General features: G+C 40.4%; 1 long non-coding RNA gene and 1 pseudogene across 1 annotated transcript; one reads left to right on the forward strand and one right to left on the reverse strand.

Annotated features, from left to right (window-relative positions):
* Window positions 1-1034: 1034 nt before the first annotated feature.
* On the reverse strand, window positions 1035-12888 carry LOC128566691 (uncharacterized). The gene is made up of 3 exons (XR_008374609.1): window positions 12711-12888; window positions 2120-2224; window positions 1035-1084 (listed from the first exon to the last, which is right to left on the reverse strand). It is a non-coding gene; the product is annotated as an uncharacterized LOC128566691 (long non-coding RNA).
* Window positions 12889-15467: 2579 nt separating this feature from the next.
* On the forward strand, window positions 15468-16212 carry LOC128566517 (pleckstrin homology domain-containing family B member 2-like; annotated as a pseudogene).
* The last annotated feature ends 487 nt before the right edge of the window (window positions 16213-16699 follow it).

Raw genomic sequence — 16699 nt, forward strand, 5'->3', positions numbered from 1 at the left:
AGCCCTGTGGGGCTTTCTTCTACACTTAGGTTTTAATAATTCCAACGTCTTCCCTTTGACCCTCCAGCCACAGGGATGGTAGTTCTTCCTGGCCTTGGTCCCTTCACCATACGCCAGTGTTTCTTTGTGCCTCCTCAGTTACCTAACTAGCAGTTACCTGATTAGCAATTAATTAATAATTCTTTATGTTACCTTACTTCTATTTAAATAACTGCCATGATTTCTATCTCCCGAGTGGACACCAGCTAGATAAGAATTAGTGCTCAGAATAGTTCCAGAAACAACAAACAAAAAAAAAAAAAATTTTTTTTTTTAATGCAATTTGGGAATTGGTTTCATTGTGTTCTTGGGCTTTAACACAGTGCTAAATGACTCAACAATAGAACATGTGGACCACTGCTGTATACATTGGCATTGCAATTAATCAAATTACACCTGTTGTTGATGGTGATGACTTTCTTAATGAATTAGTACTTCAGGGAAACAAGGGATTGCTTCTCTTGATTGTTAATGAAGTAATGTTGACTGCGAGGGCTGTGGCATTGAATGAGTGCGCTGGCACATCTACAGAATGAAAATTACAAGCTCAGGTCACTACACACTCAGCTCACTTTACAGAGACTTTCTAGGATAGCCCTAACATAATCTCTTCTTTCTTACAGCTACAGAATCAACACTGTCGAAAGCCAAACACAAAATTTAACTATACAGCTTACAAAATTACACTATAAATTAAATTCCTATCTCTCTAAGTCACTCTAGTAAGTTGAGGCATTGAGTACATGGGCATGAGACTTGAGTCTTAGAATGAGAACATCTGCTTGGGTTCAGAAGGCAGCAAGATTCTTAAAACTTCTCCCCTCATCACCCTGAGATTCTCTTGGCAGTAGAAGGAACCTGCCTTTGCATGTCTGAGGAGAACATGTGTTTCTTATCTGAATGCCCTGTAGTGACCTCCTCTGAAGTTGCTGACAAGGTGACATTCGCCCTCCTGAAGACTTACCTGAATATTCCTTGTCACCACCAGCTGCACACTGAAAACCAGATTTCATCCAACTCAAAGGGGGCAAGTACATAGTCTGGTCTAGGAGAAAATGACTCAGAAACCAAAAGAAGTGCAAAATGTGTTAATCATATTAACATAAACCTGGAAAAAATATGTGGGAATGCAAACCAGAATGTGGAAGATAAGCCCCATGAAAAACCATGGACCCACCACCTGGGTATAGTTCCTGAGTTCCAAGGTATCAAAATGTCTTTTTGGAGGAGAAAAATGAATCACTCCCCTCTAAAAAAGTGGCACAATGCTGTTAGGTAGGGATAAAGAGGAAGGGGACAGGTGCTTTATCTAGGGGTCCTCTGAGAGCAGATGACACTAGGTGATGCTTTGTCTACCAGGAGGAACAAATTGGCCAGAGGGAGGCTCCCAAGGAAGAACGGTGGCATATCAAGGAGTTCCTCAAGGACTGACGAGATGTTTGGTCTACAACAGAGGGTCTCCAGGCACCAACCAATCAGAAAAAGGTAGAAAAAGCACAGAGTGGAGATTCTGTCAAGGCCCTGATAGGGTATCTTCCGAGCATGAGCACGTTGAGCTAACAGTGTTCCTAAATGACCTACCCTAATTAATATAATAAAAAATCACACCCACCAGCACCTTGCAATACCCAGAAGTTGCCTTACAAGAATAGCAAAGGGTGGGAAGGGAGGGGGGTCCCAACTCCAGGAATTCTATACTTTTTTTCTGAGAAAAACCATGAATATTCCATCCTCCGTGTAACAAAAACTAGGGAGTCAGCATAAAAGGAGAAATCTTGTTAAACTCAGGCCCCCCCCACTTGTGGGGACTGACCCGTTCCTGTTCTCTGGGATTCTGGGATGCCCTGTGCTTTTAATAAAACTTGGGCACTTGGCCTGTTTGCACCGGCTTGCTCTGCTCATTTACTCCCTCAACTCAGTACAAGTGACCATTCTTTGGTGCTGGGAGTCAGGAACCTGGAAACACGGGGACCTGACATCTGGTCTCCACACCTTGCAACCCTTGGTGGGCCTTTTGGGGAAGGAGGATTTTAAAAGCAACATTTATCACTTTTTTGGTGTGTTACTTCAATTCACTTACAGACACATGTAAGACTGAAAGCTTTGAGTGGAGACCCCAGCAGGAGGAAAAAAGCAAATCTGGATGGACAAGCTCATCTTCCCGTTGGGTTTAATGGCTGAGCATCTGCAAGAGAAATGCCAGAAAATGAAGTTACAGGTCAATTTTAGTCAAGATCATAGATGCAGAAATTATAAATAAGATTTAACAAACAGAATCCAGTGGTATGTAAAATGCTAGCATACAAGCTCCACAAAGGTAGCGATTGCTGAGGTTTTCTATTTGTTACTATATCTCAACACTTTAATACTCCCTGCAACATAACAGGCATCCACTATTATTATTTTAATGATTGAATAACCAAATTATCTACTATATATATTTCAGGAATTGAAGGGTAGTTTATCAACAGTAAATCTAGAAATGAATTTCATCCCACTGACTGATTCTAGAAGAACACAGATAGAATCTCCTTATGTAGATGTAGTAAAGGCATTTGATAAAATTCTTTACCCATTCATTTAAAAAAAAAAAAATTCTTGGCAAACTAGAAAACAATTTGAAAATAGAAATAACTTACAATAGCAAAGAATAAGGTACTTAGGAATAAATCTAACAAAAAGCTATAGAATCTTTAAGGAGCCAATGTTAACCTGTTGTTGAAGATGGTATGAAAGGCCTAAGTACAGGAAAAAAGTAGCTCCTTAAGCACAATTTTAAGATTAAACGTGTTGAGGGGTTTTCCCCCCACCTCGTCTATCCACCTTCACCTGGAGGACTGTTGGGATTTCCATAAACGTGGAGAGACGTAAGTGGCCCAGTTTGGTAAAGATTAGGATCTGTAAACAATATTCACAAGTCCTTACTGCTCCAAGTCTCAGCAGCCCCCAAGGAAGATATATTTTGCTCTTCCCGTAGGGGCAGAGGTTCTGGGGCCCATGTGGTTCTTGCAATTGAAAACCCTAGAGGAACAATTCATCTTCCTCTGCACAATATCCCTCCTCTTTCTTTTTTGTCCCTTTTTAAAGGTTAAAACTAAGGAGAGGTAGTTATTCAAATAATCACAATATTGATAAACTAGAAATTCAACCTGTCCTGTAAGTAACTGACTTGTAAGGACCATACACACCTTAATAATAATTGTTCACAGCCATTGAGCCCTTAGCACATGACAGATCTTGCACTAAGCATTTTACCCGTATTATCTCGCTGCATCTCTACAATAAATCTTTTTTTTTATTTTGAATTAATATGAGGATACACATTTTTAGGTTACATTGTTCTTACTTCCAAGGTAAGTTTAAGTTGTAGTTGAGCCCTTCACCCAGAGGGCGTGCTGAACACCCCACATTGTGCACATTAGGTGAGATCCCACCAATTGCCCTCCCTCCGGCCACAAATCACCTTCCCTTTTTCCCCCTCCCTTCCCCCTTGCTAGACTATATTTGTGTTTTTTCATTTCTGTGTGTGTAGTTATTTGTATATTGGTTTCATATTAGTATTGAGTGGGATGGGTATTTTCTTTTCCATTGTCGTGATATTTCACTAAGAAGAAAATGTTTCAACTCCATCCAGGTAAACATGAAAGATGTAAAGTCTCTGTCTTTTCCTGGGGCTGAATAAGTATGCTGTGGCATACATAAGCCACAGTTGTTTAATCCGTTAATGGGTTGATGTGCATTTGCTTCCATGACTTGGCAATTGTGAGGTGAGCTGCAAATAAACATTCTGGTGTGAGTGTCTTTGTGGCAAAATGATTTTTGTTCTTCTGGATGAGTCTCCACAATAATTCTATGGGTAGGTAATATTACTCTCTTTGTTTTACAGAGGGAGAAACTGAAATAGGAGAAAGACTTTGTTAGCCCAAAGACTCACATGTAGTTCATTAGTTTCTTGGGGCTATTGTAACAAATTACCAAAAACTTGGGAGTTTAAATCAACAAAAATTTATTCTCTCACAGTCCTGGAGGCTAGAAATACAAAAATAAAAATATGGGCAGATTGATTCCCTCCGGAGGCTCTGAGTAACAGTCAATTCCATCTCTCTCTCATGGCTTCCAGAGCCTGCCTACAACCACGTTCCTTGTCCTGGGGGGTCCACAATTCCAATTTTTGCCTTCATTTCCACATGGCCTTTTGTATATCTCTGTTTTCTCTTTTTCTGTCTCTTTTAAGGACATTCATCATTGCATTTAGGGCTCACCCAAATCCAGGAAGATCTCATCTCAAGAGCCTTACCTTAATTACAATCTATATACAACATATACGTGTAACAGAATTCAACTTGTCCCCTCTAAATCTATTGAAAAAAAAAATTTTTTTTTTTTTTTGCAGTTTTTGGCCGGGGGCTGGGTTTGAACCCACCACCTCCACATATGGGGACAGCACCCTACTCCTTTGAGCCACAGGCACTGCCCCCTATTGAAATATTTTTTAAGATAAAACAACAGCAAATAAAAAAAAAAACACAAGCAAGGTCATACATTCTGAGGTTTCAGATGAACACTGTCTTTTGGGTACCACCATTTAAGCCACAATAACTAGTGAGTGGTGAATATTTAAACACAAATCTGTTTAACTTCAGAATCTCAACCTCTTAGCCATTATTCTAGTCTTCTGCTTTTACCAAATCTTACCTATAGTAGATGCTCAACAAAAGGTTAATGGATGAATGAGAATTAAAGAATAGATAATCGTATTTAGACAGTCACTTTCTGTTTTGCTGCAATTTCTTTCACCTGGAATTTCTTTCACAGTCACTTCTCAGAAGGCTACTTCTGGGTAATCACACTGGGTAAAGTTACTATTCCCTCTAAAAAGATGTCACTAACTTGCCACTTCCTCTTTGTCATTATCCTCTTTGATCCTTCACAATCTGTTGTTCTAACAGCAGAAACCAAAGGCAAATTACAAATTCACTCAGGAAAAAATAAAAGAGAGAGGAGTGGTCGGAGAGCCTCACTAATTACGTGAAATCCGTCAGTACCAGCCTCACTCCCCTTGATCAAAAGGCAAAATTAGCAGTCACAGGCCCTTCTCCATCTCTTTGTCCTCAACTCTCAAGCAGAACTTGGATGGTGACCCTAATCCACTTCACATGTTTTCCAAGAACTTCCTAGTAGAATTCCCAGTAAAAGAAGGTAGCCAGGTCACAGGGATTTCTTTGTCACTTGAGTTGATTTGAGCTCCAAGATGTTTCTGAGGTGGTTAGTCTTTCAGGCCTGTGTCCTCAAAGTATAAGGCCACAGAAAAAGAAGGGAAAGGAAAAAAACAGCATTTCCACGCCAAGATTTTTTAATTGAAAAATGTGGTGATGTAAATGATGAATACAATATTTGGCATAAGATTTCCATAGAATGTTCTCAGCTCTTTCTTTTAAAAATTACTTCTAGTTCACTGGGTGTAGAATATAAATGTCTGAACACAATAACTAAGAAAATGCTGTGAAGGCTTTTAACCAGTTTGATGAAAACATTTCAAATTATATATAAAACCAGCACATTGTACCCCATGATTGGGTTAATGTACACAGCTATGATTTAATAATAAAAAAAATTACTTCTAGCATCTATGTTAAGAAAGATTTACACACAAAACCATTAATCGGGTGAGATTACTTCAGTTTTTGATACATTGACAATGAATGGTGTATTTCCATAGTCAAAAAAGTCAAAACATTTAAAACTAAATTCAATAATTACCCTGGTTCCCCGAAAATAAGACAGTGTCTTATTTTAAAGTGTGCTCCCAAAGATGCGCTAGGTCTTATTTTCAGGGGACGTCTTATCTTTCCTGTAAGTAGGTCTTATTTTTGGAGGATGTCTTATTTTGGGGAAAACAGGGTATATGTTATTGTAAACTAATTGTAATATGCCAAATGTGATCATGATGACCACAAAAACGTATTTTTTAGATACAGTGTATGGAATTGTCTGATTACCCTCCTTACTCCCATGAAAAGAGGACTGGAGAAGAAAGGGTGAGTCAGAGTTAGGGGTGGGTGGGTGGGTTGGATGGTTGGTTTTATCCATTACTTCAAACTTTCCAGAAACTTTCCATTTCCAGCTTCCAGAGTAGACAGTGATGGTCAGTGAGAAGTCAAGGCCCATATGTTTTTAGGGAAAAAAGCCATTAATTTCACAATCCCACCACTCTAGAATGAAAAAAAATCGTTATCCTGAACTGATATTTTGTGCATTCTGAGCAAACTCTGGAGTTTTTTGTCTAAGAACTTCCATCTTCCTCCTTCCCTTCATCTTTGAATGGCCTGGTTCTGGACCCTGCGACTGGGCTTCAGCTCAGGTTACCCTAGTTCCAGCTTCCTGTTCATCCTGTCACAAAGTCTCAAGGTCTCAGGATGGCTTCCGTCCAAATTCACCCACTTCTTAGCATCTCTCATTACATCCATCTACAGCATTCCATGATGGTGAAAACATATCACCACTTTGACGTCTAGGGCACACCTGTGCTCTAATTTTCTCCCAACCTCTCTGACTGCTCGTCCTCCTTCACTGAGTTCTCTTCCCAAGCCAATTCCTTTCACACTGACATCCCACTGGGATTCTGTCCACAGCCCGCTGGCCTTCTCAGCCCACTATCACAGGCAATCTCATCCAGTGCCAAGGCTTAAATCAGGCATGGGTAAAGTGTACGTCACTAGCCACATCCACTCCACTGCTTGTTTTTACAAAGTTTTATTGCATCATAGCTACATCCATTTATTTATGCATTGTCTGTAGCAGTTTTGCTACTCAACAACAGCAGTGTTGAGTGGTTAAACAGACCACAGGGTCTGTAAAGCCTAAACAATTTATTATTTAGCTGGATGAGAGACTAGACAGAAAACAAGTGTAAGTTCAAGATCAAAGATCAATGAGCAGGATTAGCAAACTGTTCACTGACTTTTGATCTTGATTAAACTGTGGAATTTGTGCACCATGAAGTACTATCCAGCCATAAGAAAAGATGGAGACTTCACATCTTTTATGTTTACCTGGATGAAGTTGAAACACATTCTTCTTAGTAAAGTATCTCAAGAATGGAAAAAATATATCCAATGTACTCAATGCTAACATGAAACCAATACACAAACAACTACATGCCCACATGAAAGATAAAACACAAATACAGTCTAGCAAGGGGGAGGGGAGGGGGAAAGGGGGCTAGAGGGGAGGGAGGACGACTGGTGGGATCTCGCCTAACGTGCACAATGTGAAGGTGTTCAGCATACCCCCGGGGTGAAGGGCTCAACTACAACTTGAACCTTTCCTTAGAATTAAAACCAATATAGCCTGGGTGGCGCCTGTGGCTCAGTCAATAGGGCGCCAGCCCCATATACCAAGGGTGGTGGGTTCAAACCCAGCCCCGGCCAAACTGCGACAACAACAAAAAAATAGCCGGGCGTTGTGGTGGGCACCTGTAGTCCCAGCTACTCAGGAGGCTGAGGCAAGAGAATCACCCAAGCCCAGGAGTTGTAGGTTGCTGTGAGCTGTGTGATGCCACGACACTCTACCAAAGGCGATAAAGTGAGACTCTGTCTCTACAAAAAAACAACAACAACAACGTAGCCTGACCATTTTACTCTCATATTAATTTGAAGTTTAAAAAAGAAAAAATCAATGAAGAGGTTATACAAGAATACCTCTTGAAGTCCCTCAGATTTCCAGGTTTCTTTATGGCCCTGAGTGATAGATAATTGTTAAAATTAAAGAAGGGAAAATACAGGCGATTGCACTAATGTACACAGTTATGATTTAACAATAAAAAAATAAAAATAAAAAAGGGGAAAATAGGTAGAGAAATAATTTTAATGGAAATGAAAGGTAAAAAAATAATGAATTTGACTTTGGGTTTTTTTCCCATTGTGGTACCAATGGGATAGCCAATTTATGTCCAGAAAAGAGTCAGATACACAAGACTGAAACTCAAGAGAGGTGTGAGGATTCAGATTTGGGAAACATCACTGTTCACGTGATAGCTGACCAGGAATAAGCTCCACAGACAAGCACATGTAAAGTATATTTCAGCAACCTCAAGCAAAGAGGCCAAAGTAAATTAATATCTTCCTGGGTGTAACACTAACTCACTCATTTGGTAAATGTTCATACTGCTTAAGAAAAGAGATCAGGTAATCTGCAGAAGACGGGAGAACTGGGCCTCAAGTGCTCAGTGCCAGGGACCAAATTGTAAAATCTTTGTTGCTGCGGTAGCTGCTCTTGCTTTAGCCAACTAACCTTGTAACTTTAGATCGTTTGATAGAAAGATAAGTAATTCCCTGGTAAATTTAAGCCATGTAGACCACTGGTTTAGATAAATCTCAACATTCCATCTCAATAGCAAATTATTTTATCTGAATTACCTATGCCCACTAAATATTTTTCACTAAATAATCTTATTTTGGCAAATAGAGCTCAACTAAGATACATTGTTCACACTCACATGAATTAATATTTTTAAATTTCAAATTAATATGAGGGTACAAATGTTCAGTCTACATTGTTTTTAATTCTAAGGTAAAGTTCAAGTTGTAGTTGAGCCTTTCGCCTAGGGGTGTGCCGAACACCCTCACATTGTGCACATTAGGTCAGATCGTGCCAATTGTCCTCCCTCCTACCGCCGCCCTGAATCGGGATTGTTTAAATAAATGTTTTATTTTGGAATGATTTTAGATGTACAGTAAAACTACAAAGATATGGCTCGGAGCCCGTGGCTCAGTGGTTAGGGCACGGGTCACATACACTGAAGCAGCTGGATACAAACCCGGCCTAGGCCTGATAAACAACAATGACAGTTGCAACAAAAAAATAGCCGGTTATTGTGGCGGGCACCTGTAGTCCCAGCTATTTGGGAGGCTGAGGCAAGAGAATCGCTTAAGCCCAAGAGTTTGAGATTGCTGTGAGCTGTGACAAGGGTGATATAGTCAGGCTCTGCCTCAAAAAACAACAACAAAAAAAACCTGCAAAAATAGTATGAAGAGTTTCTGAATACTACTCAGGCAGTTTGTCCTAATGCTAACATCTTACATTAGAGTCACGCATTTGTCAAAATTAAAACCCAACATTGGTGCATTACTAGTAACTATACTCTAGATTTTATTGTGATTCCTGATTTTGCACTAATGTCCTCTTTCTGTTCCAGGATGCCCACCTACAACACCAAGGTGCATTGATCCCTCAAGTCTTCTCAGTAGCCTCTACTCTGCAACAGTTTTCTAGTCTTTCCTTGTTTTTCATAACCTTGACAGTTTAGAGAAGTGCTGGTGAGGATTTTATAGAATGTCCTTCAGTTTACATTGATAGGATGTTTTCTCAAGATTAAATTGGGGTCACGGGTCTTGGGAAAGAACACCACTTCACTTCACGTCATACCATGCACGCCACCAACATGAGTATAACTGGTGATGTTAACCTTGATTATCTGATTAAGGTAGCATTGCCAAGTTTCTTGATAAAGTAATTATTTTTCCCCTTTCCTCACTCTAGTCTTTGGAAGTGAGTCACTACATTTAGCTCACACTCAAGGGAATGGAGCTCGTCTTCCTGGAGGAAAGAGTAGCTACTTATATCATTTGAAATTCTTCCTTCGGGAAGATTTATCTCTTCCATTTATTTATGTATTTCATTATTTATTTATATAAGGATGGACTAACGTGTATTTATTTTATACTTTGGGTTGTAATTCAATACCACGTTTGGCCATTGGTAGCTCTTTCAAGTTGGTTCCTCTGCCCCTTCAACTCTGTCTCTCCGTCCTTCCCTCAAAACCTCCCTTACTTCAGCACTTTCTTGCTTTCTGGCACAGATTTTCCAAATTCATCTTGTATTTTCTCTCAGGAATTACCAACACTTTTTGGCTGTTTAGGATAAAGAAAATAGTTTGGCAATTGTTTAAAATTTCAAACATCTGGTTATCGTATGATCCAGCAATTCCATTCCTGAGGGAATTGAAAGAATATGTCTATACGGAAATTTGCACATGAATGTTCATAGCAGCATCATTATTAGAGTCAAAAAATGGAAACAATCCAAATACCCATCAACTAATGAATAGATGCAGAAAATGTGGCTTACCTATATAACTGAAATATTATTCAACCATAAAAAGGAATATAAGACAGATTCACGCTACAACATGTGCAAACCTTAAAAATGTTATACAAAGTAGGCTCGGTGCCTGTGGCTCAAGCAGCTAAGGCGCCAACCACCCACACCTGAGCTGGCGGGTTCGAATCTAGCCTGGAACCGCCAAACAACAATGACGGCTGCAACCAAAAAAATAGCCGGGCGCTGTGGCAGACGCCTGTGGTCCCAGCTACTTGGGAGGCGGAGGCAGAAGAATGGCTTGAGCCCAGGAGTTGGAGGTTGCTGTGAGCTGTGATGCCATGGCACTCTACCCAGGGTGACAGCTTGAGGCTCTGTCTGAAAAAAAAAAAAAAAAGGATATACATATATATATTATGCAAAGTGAGAGAAGTCCATCATAAAAGACCACATATTATATGATGCCATTTATGTGAAACGTCCAGAATGGGCAAATCCATAGACACAGAAGGTACATTAGTAACTGCCAGGAACCAGAAGGCAGGGGAAACGAGGAAAGACTGCTGGGAAGGTTTCAGGGTGATGGAAATCCTCTGAAATAGATACTGAAGACAAAGACACAACTCTGTAACTATACTAAGAACCACTGCCTCACAGGATCGATTTTATGATGTGAATTACATCTCAATAAAGCTATTATTTTTTTAAAAAAAAGAATGAAGTACTTTATATGACCATCCTTTGGGCATCTCATGGTCTTCATCAATAAGTAATCCTCCTGCCTCAGCCTCCTGAATAGCTAGGACTACAGGTGCCCACCACCACACCTGGCTAGTTTTTCTATTTTTAGTAGAGATGGGGTCTACCTCTTGCTCAGCCTAGTCTGGAACTCCGGAGCTCAAAGTATCCTCCCGCCTCGTCCTCCCAGAATACTGACATTATAGGGGTGAGCCAGCACACCTGGCCATTTTTATATTTTCAGTAAATAAATCTTTAAAATACTAAACAGACATAGTGATAATGATGGCTGTTAATTGAGCACCCACTATGTGCCAAGATGTACCACATGAAATTACTGACCTTTGACCCACAAGGTGACTTTGTAGCTACAAGGTGATAATTTCAAATAATTATCTAAGTGGTGTTTAGGTCCTTGACTATATATAATTTTAAATACCAGAAATGTTCCACCAGCTAGGAAACAGGCCCAAGGAGATGGGGTTGCCTAATGTTGAATGATGAGTACCTGGTAGAACTTGAATTCAAATCCAAGTACGTCTGCTGCAGATGCTGAATGTATTCTGTTTGTCCCTGGGTGGCTCCCAGTAAACGAGCCTCTTAAATTTCACACAGAATGATACAACTATTATTTTTTAAATAGCCATCTGCAAGTCTGCTTGTTTTTAAAAGGGAGAGAGAGAACTGGAGTAGATTGTTGGTAGAGCTAAAAGCAAAGCTTAGAATCCTCTGCTTTAGACTTTTCCTCTCTTTCTCCTGCTGCAAATAGTCCCATCATCTCCAGGTAAAAGGGGCTTTCCATTTATAAATCTGTGCCTGTTTTCTATGACAAGACAGTGAAAGAGGGAACCCGGGAACTTAATCCAAAACCTAAACAATCAGCGATGCATGGGTTGGCTAAACAGCAAACTGCTTTTACCCTTCTCTGATTTGTTTCTAATTTTATCTCAGGGTTTCTCTATACCCTAATCCGGTCTTGCCAAAAATTCTTAGACTTTGATGTATGACTGCAAACATTTTAATAACTAGAATTTTTTCCTCCAATGTCCCTTGCCAGTTTCCTCTTTTATTTGAGGCCTTCTTATCGTTCTATGCCTATTTCCTCCCATTTTCTCCATTTAAGAGTCCTTGCTAGCGTTAGTTGCCTTAAATGTCATGAATGCTATGGAAAAATAAAGTCCAGACCACATCACCAAATGCATATTTAGAGTTGATTTTTTTGTTTAGTTGTTTTTGTTGTTGTTTTGTTTGAGGTTTGGGGGGTTTTTTGTTGGTTTTTTTTTTTTCAGAAGGACTAATACATGGTCTCACTGGGTACAGGGTAGGAATGTGTGTGTTTGGAAGAAGATAGGAACAGAATCATAGCTCTCCCAGTCAACACCTATATTTCAATCCTTACCCTGTTTTATTTTTCTCCTTTGAACCTAATACTACCTGACATACTATTTATCTACTTGTTTATTTTCTCTCTCCCCATATTCAGATGAAAATTCCATGAGGTCAGGGTGGTTTGTCTGTTCCCTAACTCCCCAGAGTTTACAAAAGAGCTCAGTCTATAGGACTCAATAAACACCTGTCAAATAAACAAATGAAATAATAATAATGAAACAAAAAAACAGTTATACAAAGGAGAATTAGTGGCCTTTCCCCGTAAAAAATAAATAAATTTCTTTAAAGCTATGACAATATTGTACTTAACAGTAAGTGAAAATCAAAGAAAAAATGTTTCTTATTCCCCCTAAAAATGCTAAATTCTAAATTCTATGCTGACAGCCTCTGGGAGAGTAGCTAACTGTTCTGAAATCTGATAGGAGGGTAGAGATTAACTGATTTACCTAGTGGAGGGGAGCAGGCTGGGGACCCCTGGGAAAGATGACTGGTAAAGTGGGGGCCGAAGAAAGAGACGCTCGTTTGACAACCACAAGGAATAAATTTCCTTTTTCCTCCTCCTCTTTCTTTGAAGCAGAGCTGATTTCTTTGTCTTCAAAGTAATCGTGATAATTAGGAAAGACATTAATTAAGAATAAATTCTTTTTTAAACAGTACAAGTAGACTGCAACCCTGTTTGAAGAAACCCCTGGCCTTTGGGCTGGGAGAAGAAGTGATTCTGAGTGGCTAAGGGAGTCAGGCCACATGTTCTAAGCCAATTAGATTCACTGAAAATTTAGCAATCTCCAGTTAAATAATGAGCTTTTCCCCATTAAATAGCCTCACTGCTACTTAAAGACAAACTCCTTACAATTAGGAAAAAATTTTTTTAGTAACTATAACCTGTCATTCACAAAAATGACATCTTAAAAAGTCAATTTCAAGAATCACCTTGGCTGTCACTCAAGCTCATAAGTCTTTCCAAATCCCTTTAGAGCCAGCTTGAAAGCACAGCCTCACAGAATTTAGGGTATGTCAGCCACACCTGTTGCCTATAAAATGTGGTTTATTACAAGAATAATAATTGCAAACCTGTATACCCCAATGCTGCTTTTATGGCAAAAAGCAAACACCCTTGACCCTTGTATGTGATCAATAACAATTGTCTTGAACAACACACAATGTTCGATAACCCTCAACATGGCCACTCCTGATTCTGGTGTACCATGAACTGTACTTTTCTGAACCGTCTCTTCCTAAGATAAACCATATCACCCAGGAAAGGATTAAAAAGCAAACAAAGCTATGACAACGTGATCTTTTTAAAAGACTTGCATTTTTCTCAAGTTAAGAATACAAGATCTCTGCAACACATAATTCCCGACCAGATTACAAATCTACTAATTATGTCCTGACTCCATAAATCTACCCCCTTTCATTTAAAATGAATGAATTACAGTCATCTCATCTTAAATGCTATAGAGATATGCTCTGTGCAGTTAAATTGCTACCACCCTTCTCCCCAGACGGTCACAGTAATTTACATTTGTATAACTCATCATGGTCTGTAAATTCCTTGCACATAAAATTTTTTACTTTAATCTTTGACGGACTACCTATGAGGTAGGTGTTATTAGTCCCAGTTTTACAGGTGAGGAAATTGAGATATAGAGAGTTTAAGCAACTTGCAAAAAGTCAGACGGTGACCATTCTCTTATCCATTTCTGCCTCGGGAAGCAGTATATTTTGCCCATAGCTTCAGTCCTGTCTGGTTTCCGACCAAAGCAGACGGTACATGTGCATTAGGAACCAGCCCCCACTAGGAGGGCCATGAAGTTGGTCTTGCTGCAGACCTGAGTCATTTAGTCCTGGCATTCTGATGCCCTCTGAACTACTTCTTGCCTAACCTGTCTCAGCCCTATCCCAATAACTGGCTTATGTCTTGGTTCTGCCATTGGCACTGGAGCTGTAGTGAAAGGCCATCCTGCTTATCTTGGCTTAAGTCTGTCCACAGCCCTATCCTGTGCCAGCTTCATATCTGGAACAGCTGGACCCAATACCCACAGAGTGGCTGGAGACTTGCCCCAGGCCGATGTAGACTTCCCTTACAACTGTGACTTGTTGAAGTTGACCCTTGTCTACACAGAGCCAGGCATTCTCCAGAGAGTCCCCCTAAAGTGTTCCAGATACCAAATATGGTCCAGATGAAAACTATGGAAAGAGGACAACCACATAAACAATTCTCAGAACGCAAGCTGCTAGTGTACAATACTAAACAAGGGGTCTTGTCTGAGCATTGATCATCCAAACCCTAACTTGCTCTCAGCCATTTGCTGGGAGAGAAAAAGCAAGCAAATAACAGAACACTGTGTTCCCAGGAGATCACCACCTCTTACTGGGATCTTTCAGACGTAACATATATAAAAGAAGAAAATTCTTCATATAATTAGTATTAGGTTCAGCAATAGTATTGGGAAACTCAAATTCATTAATAGTAGCTATTTCGTTAAAAGTTTAGAATTGGTATCACAGAACTGATATGTTATTTTGTTAAAAGTTTAGAATTGGTATCACAGAACTGATATGTTATTTTGTTAAAAGTTTAGAATTGGTATTACAGAACTGATATGTTATTTTGTTAAAAGTTTATGGGTGGCGCCTGTAGCTCAAAGGAGTAGAGCGCCGGCCCCATATGCCGGAGGTGGCGGGTTCAAGCCCAGCCCTGGCCAAAAACTGCAAAAAAAAAAAAAAAGTTTAGAATTGGTATCGCAGAACTGATATGTTATTTTGTTAAAAGTTTAGAATTGGTACACAGCTATGATTTAATAAAAAAATTAAAAAATAAACAAGTTTAGAATTGGTATCACAGAACTGATACAAAATCCATAAGGATTTTCAGAGGAACCTAAACTCCTCCTTGCTTTTCATTTTGTCATCCATCCCTAATATATGACCCTCCTCTACCTGGATCGAAATGGCTGCTTGAGCTCCAGCCAACACTTCTATATTCCACTTGGTAGCTAGAAGGAAAGGGTCAAGAAGATACCCTTCAACCCTTTTAAAGACTTCCCGAAGTCATGGATGATGCTTCCACTACATCCCATCGGCTAAAATTTAGTTACATGGCCATACCTAACTGCAAAGGAGGCCCAGAGTTAGTAAAGTCTAGGTAACCATGAGCATCACTGAAAATTTGGGTTCTATTACCAAGTAATAAAAGACAAATGAGGAGGAGGCCGAGCTGTGGCCTTGCTTTCCCCACCCTGGTTCTCGTGCTGCTGTCGGAGAGTTCGCAGGTGAAGAGGTGGCGTTTGTGAAGAGTGGATGGTTGCTGTGACAGAGTACTATTTTGAAACGCTGGAAGAAGAGTTGGTTTGATCTGTGGTCGGATGGTCACCTGATCTATTATGATGACCAGACCTGTCAGTATCAAGGACAAGGTCCACAAGCCAGTGGGCTGCATCCACGTCCTCGCGGGGCACGAATGTCAGGGTACTCAGCCTCCAGAAGGGAAGTCTAAAGACGGTATGCTGCAGATTGTTTGCTGAGATGGGAAAACTGTCAGTCTTTGTGCAGAAAGTACAGATGATTGTTTGGTGTGGAAATGTACACTCCAGGATTCCAGGACAAACTCAGCGTATGTGGGCTCTGCGGTCATGACTGATGACAGCTGTGGTTTCTTCCCCGCCTCTGCACACGGCGTATGCCACACCGACACCTGAGCAGGTGTACGGCTCTGGTCCATACGGTGGTTCATACCTGCCAGGAACTCAAGTTGTCTATGCTGCAAATGGGCAAGGGTATGCAGTCCCTACCAGTACCCATATGCAGGACTTTAGGGACAGCAGCCTACCAACCAAGTCATCATCCGTGAGCGGTATCAAGGCAACGACAGTGATTTTGGCACTGGACATGCTGGCTGGGGCGGCCACGGGCATGGCCTTAGGCTCCCTCTTCTGGGTCTTCTAGAGGCCTTGAGATCTGGATGTGCACAGCTTCTGATAACCCCATGTGCAGTGATAGGATCTGCAGGGTGTTTCCATTTGTGACACACGTTTTTAATCATAGTTGTAATAGTTCCTTTGAAAGTAGTGATGTCTTAATTGTAACTGATCCATATAAGTATCTCAGAGGAGGGTTTGCACTGTGCTGTTTAGCTGAACACGAACTCTTTAGGGGCACAAGCTCATTCCTAATGCAACTCTTGGAATACCTTATTTGAATATACCTATTTTGAGCTGTCAGAAAAGAGACCCTGTCTAAGGAAACCGGTCTCGCTCTGCCTGGGAGGAGATCACGACAGCCTTTGTTGCTACCGGAAATGACAGGACGACACACTAGGGCAGGCATTACATCAGGAATTCTGGGCTCTATTCCTACTTGGAGTGGCAAAGAAAGCTCTCGAAGCAGGTACAACCCACATGGGGACGTCTTGGAGTAAAAAAGTTATCTCACA

The sequence above is a fragment of the Nycticebus coucang genome, chromosome 15, assembly GCF_027406575.1.
Source record: "Nycticebus coucang isolate mNycCou1 chromosome 15, mNycCou1.pri, whole genome shotgun sequence".
Lineage (NCBI taxonomy): Eukaryota > Metazoa > Chordata > Mammalia > Primates > Lorisidae > Nycticebus > Nycticebus coucang.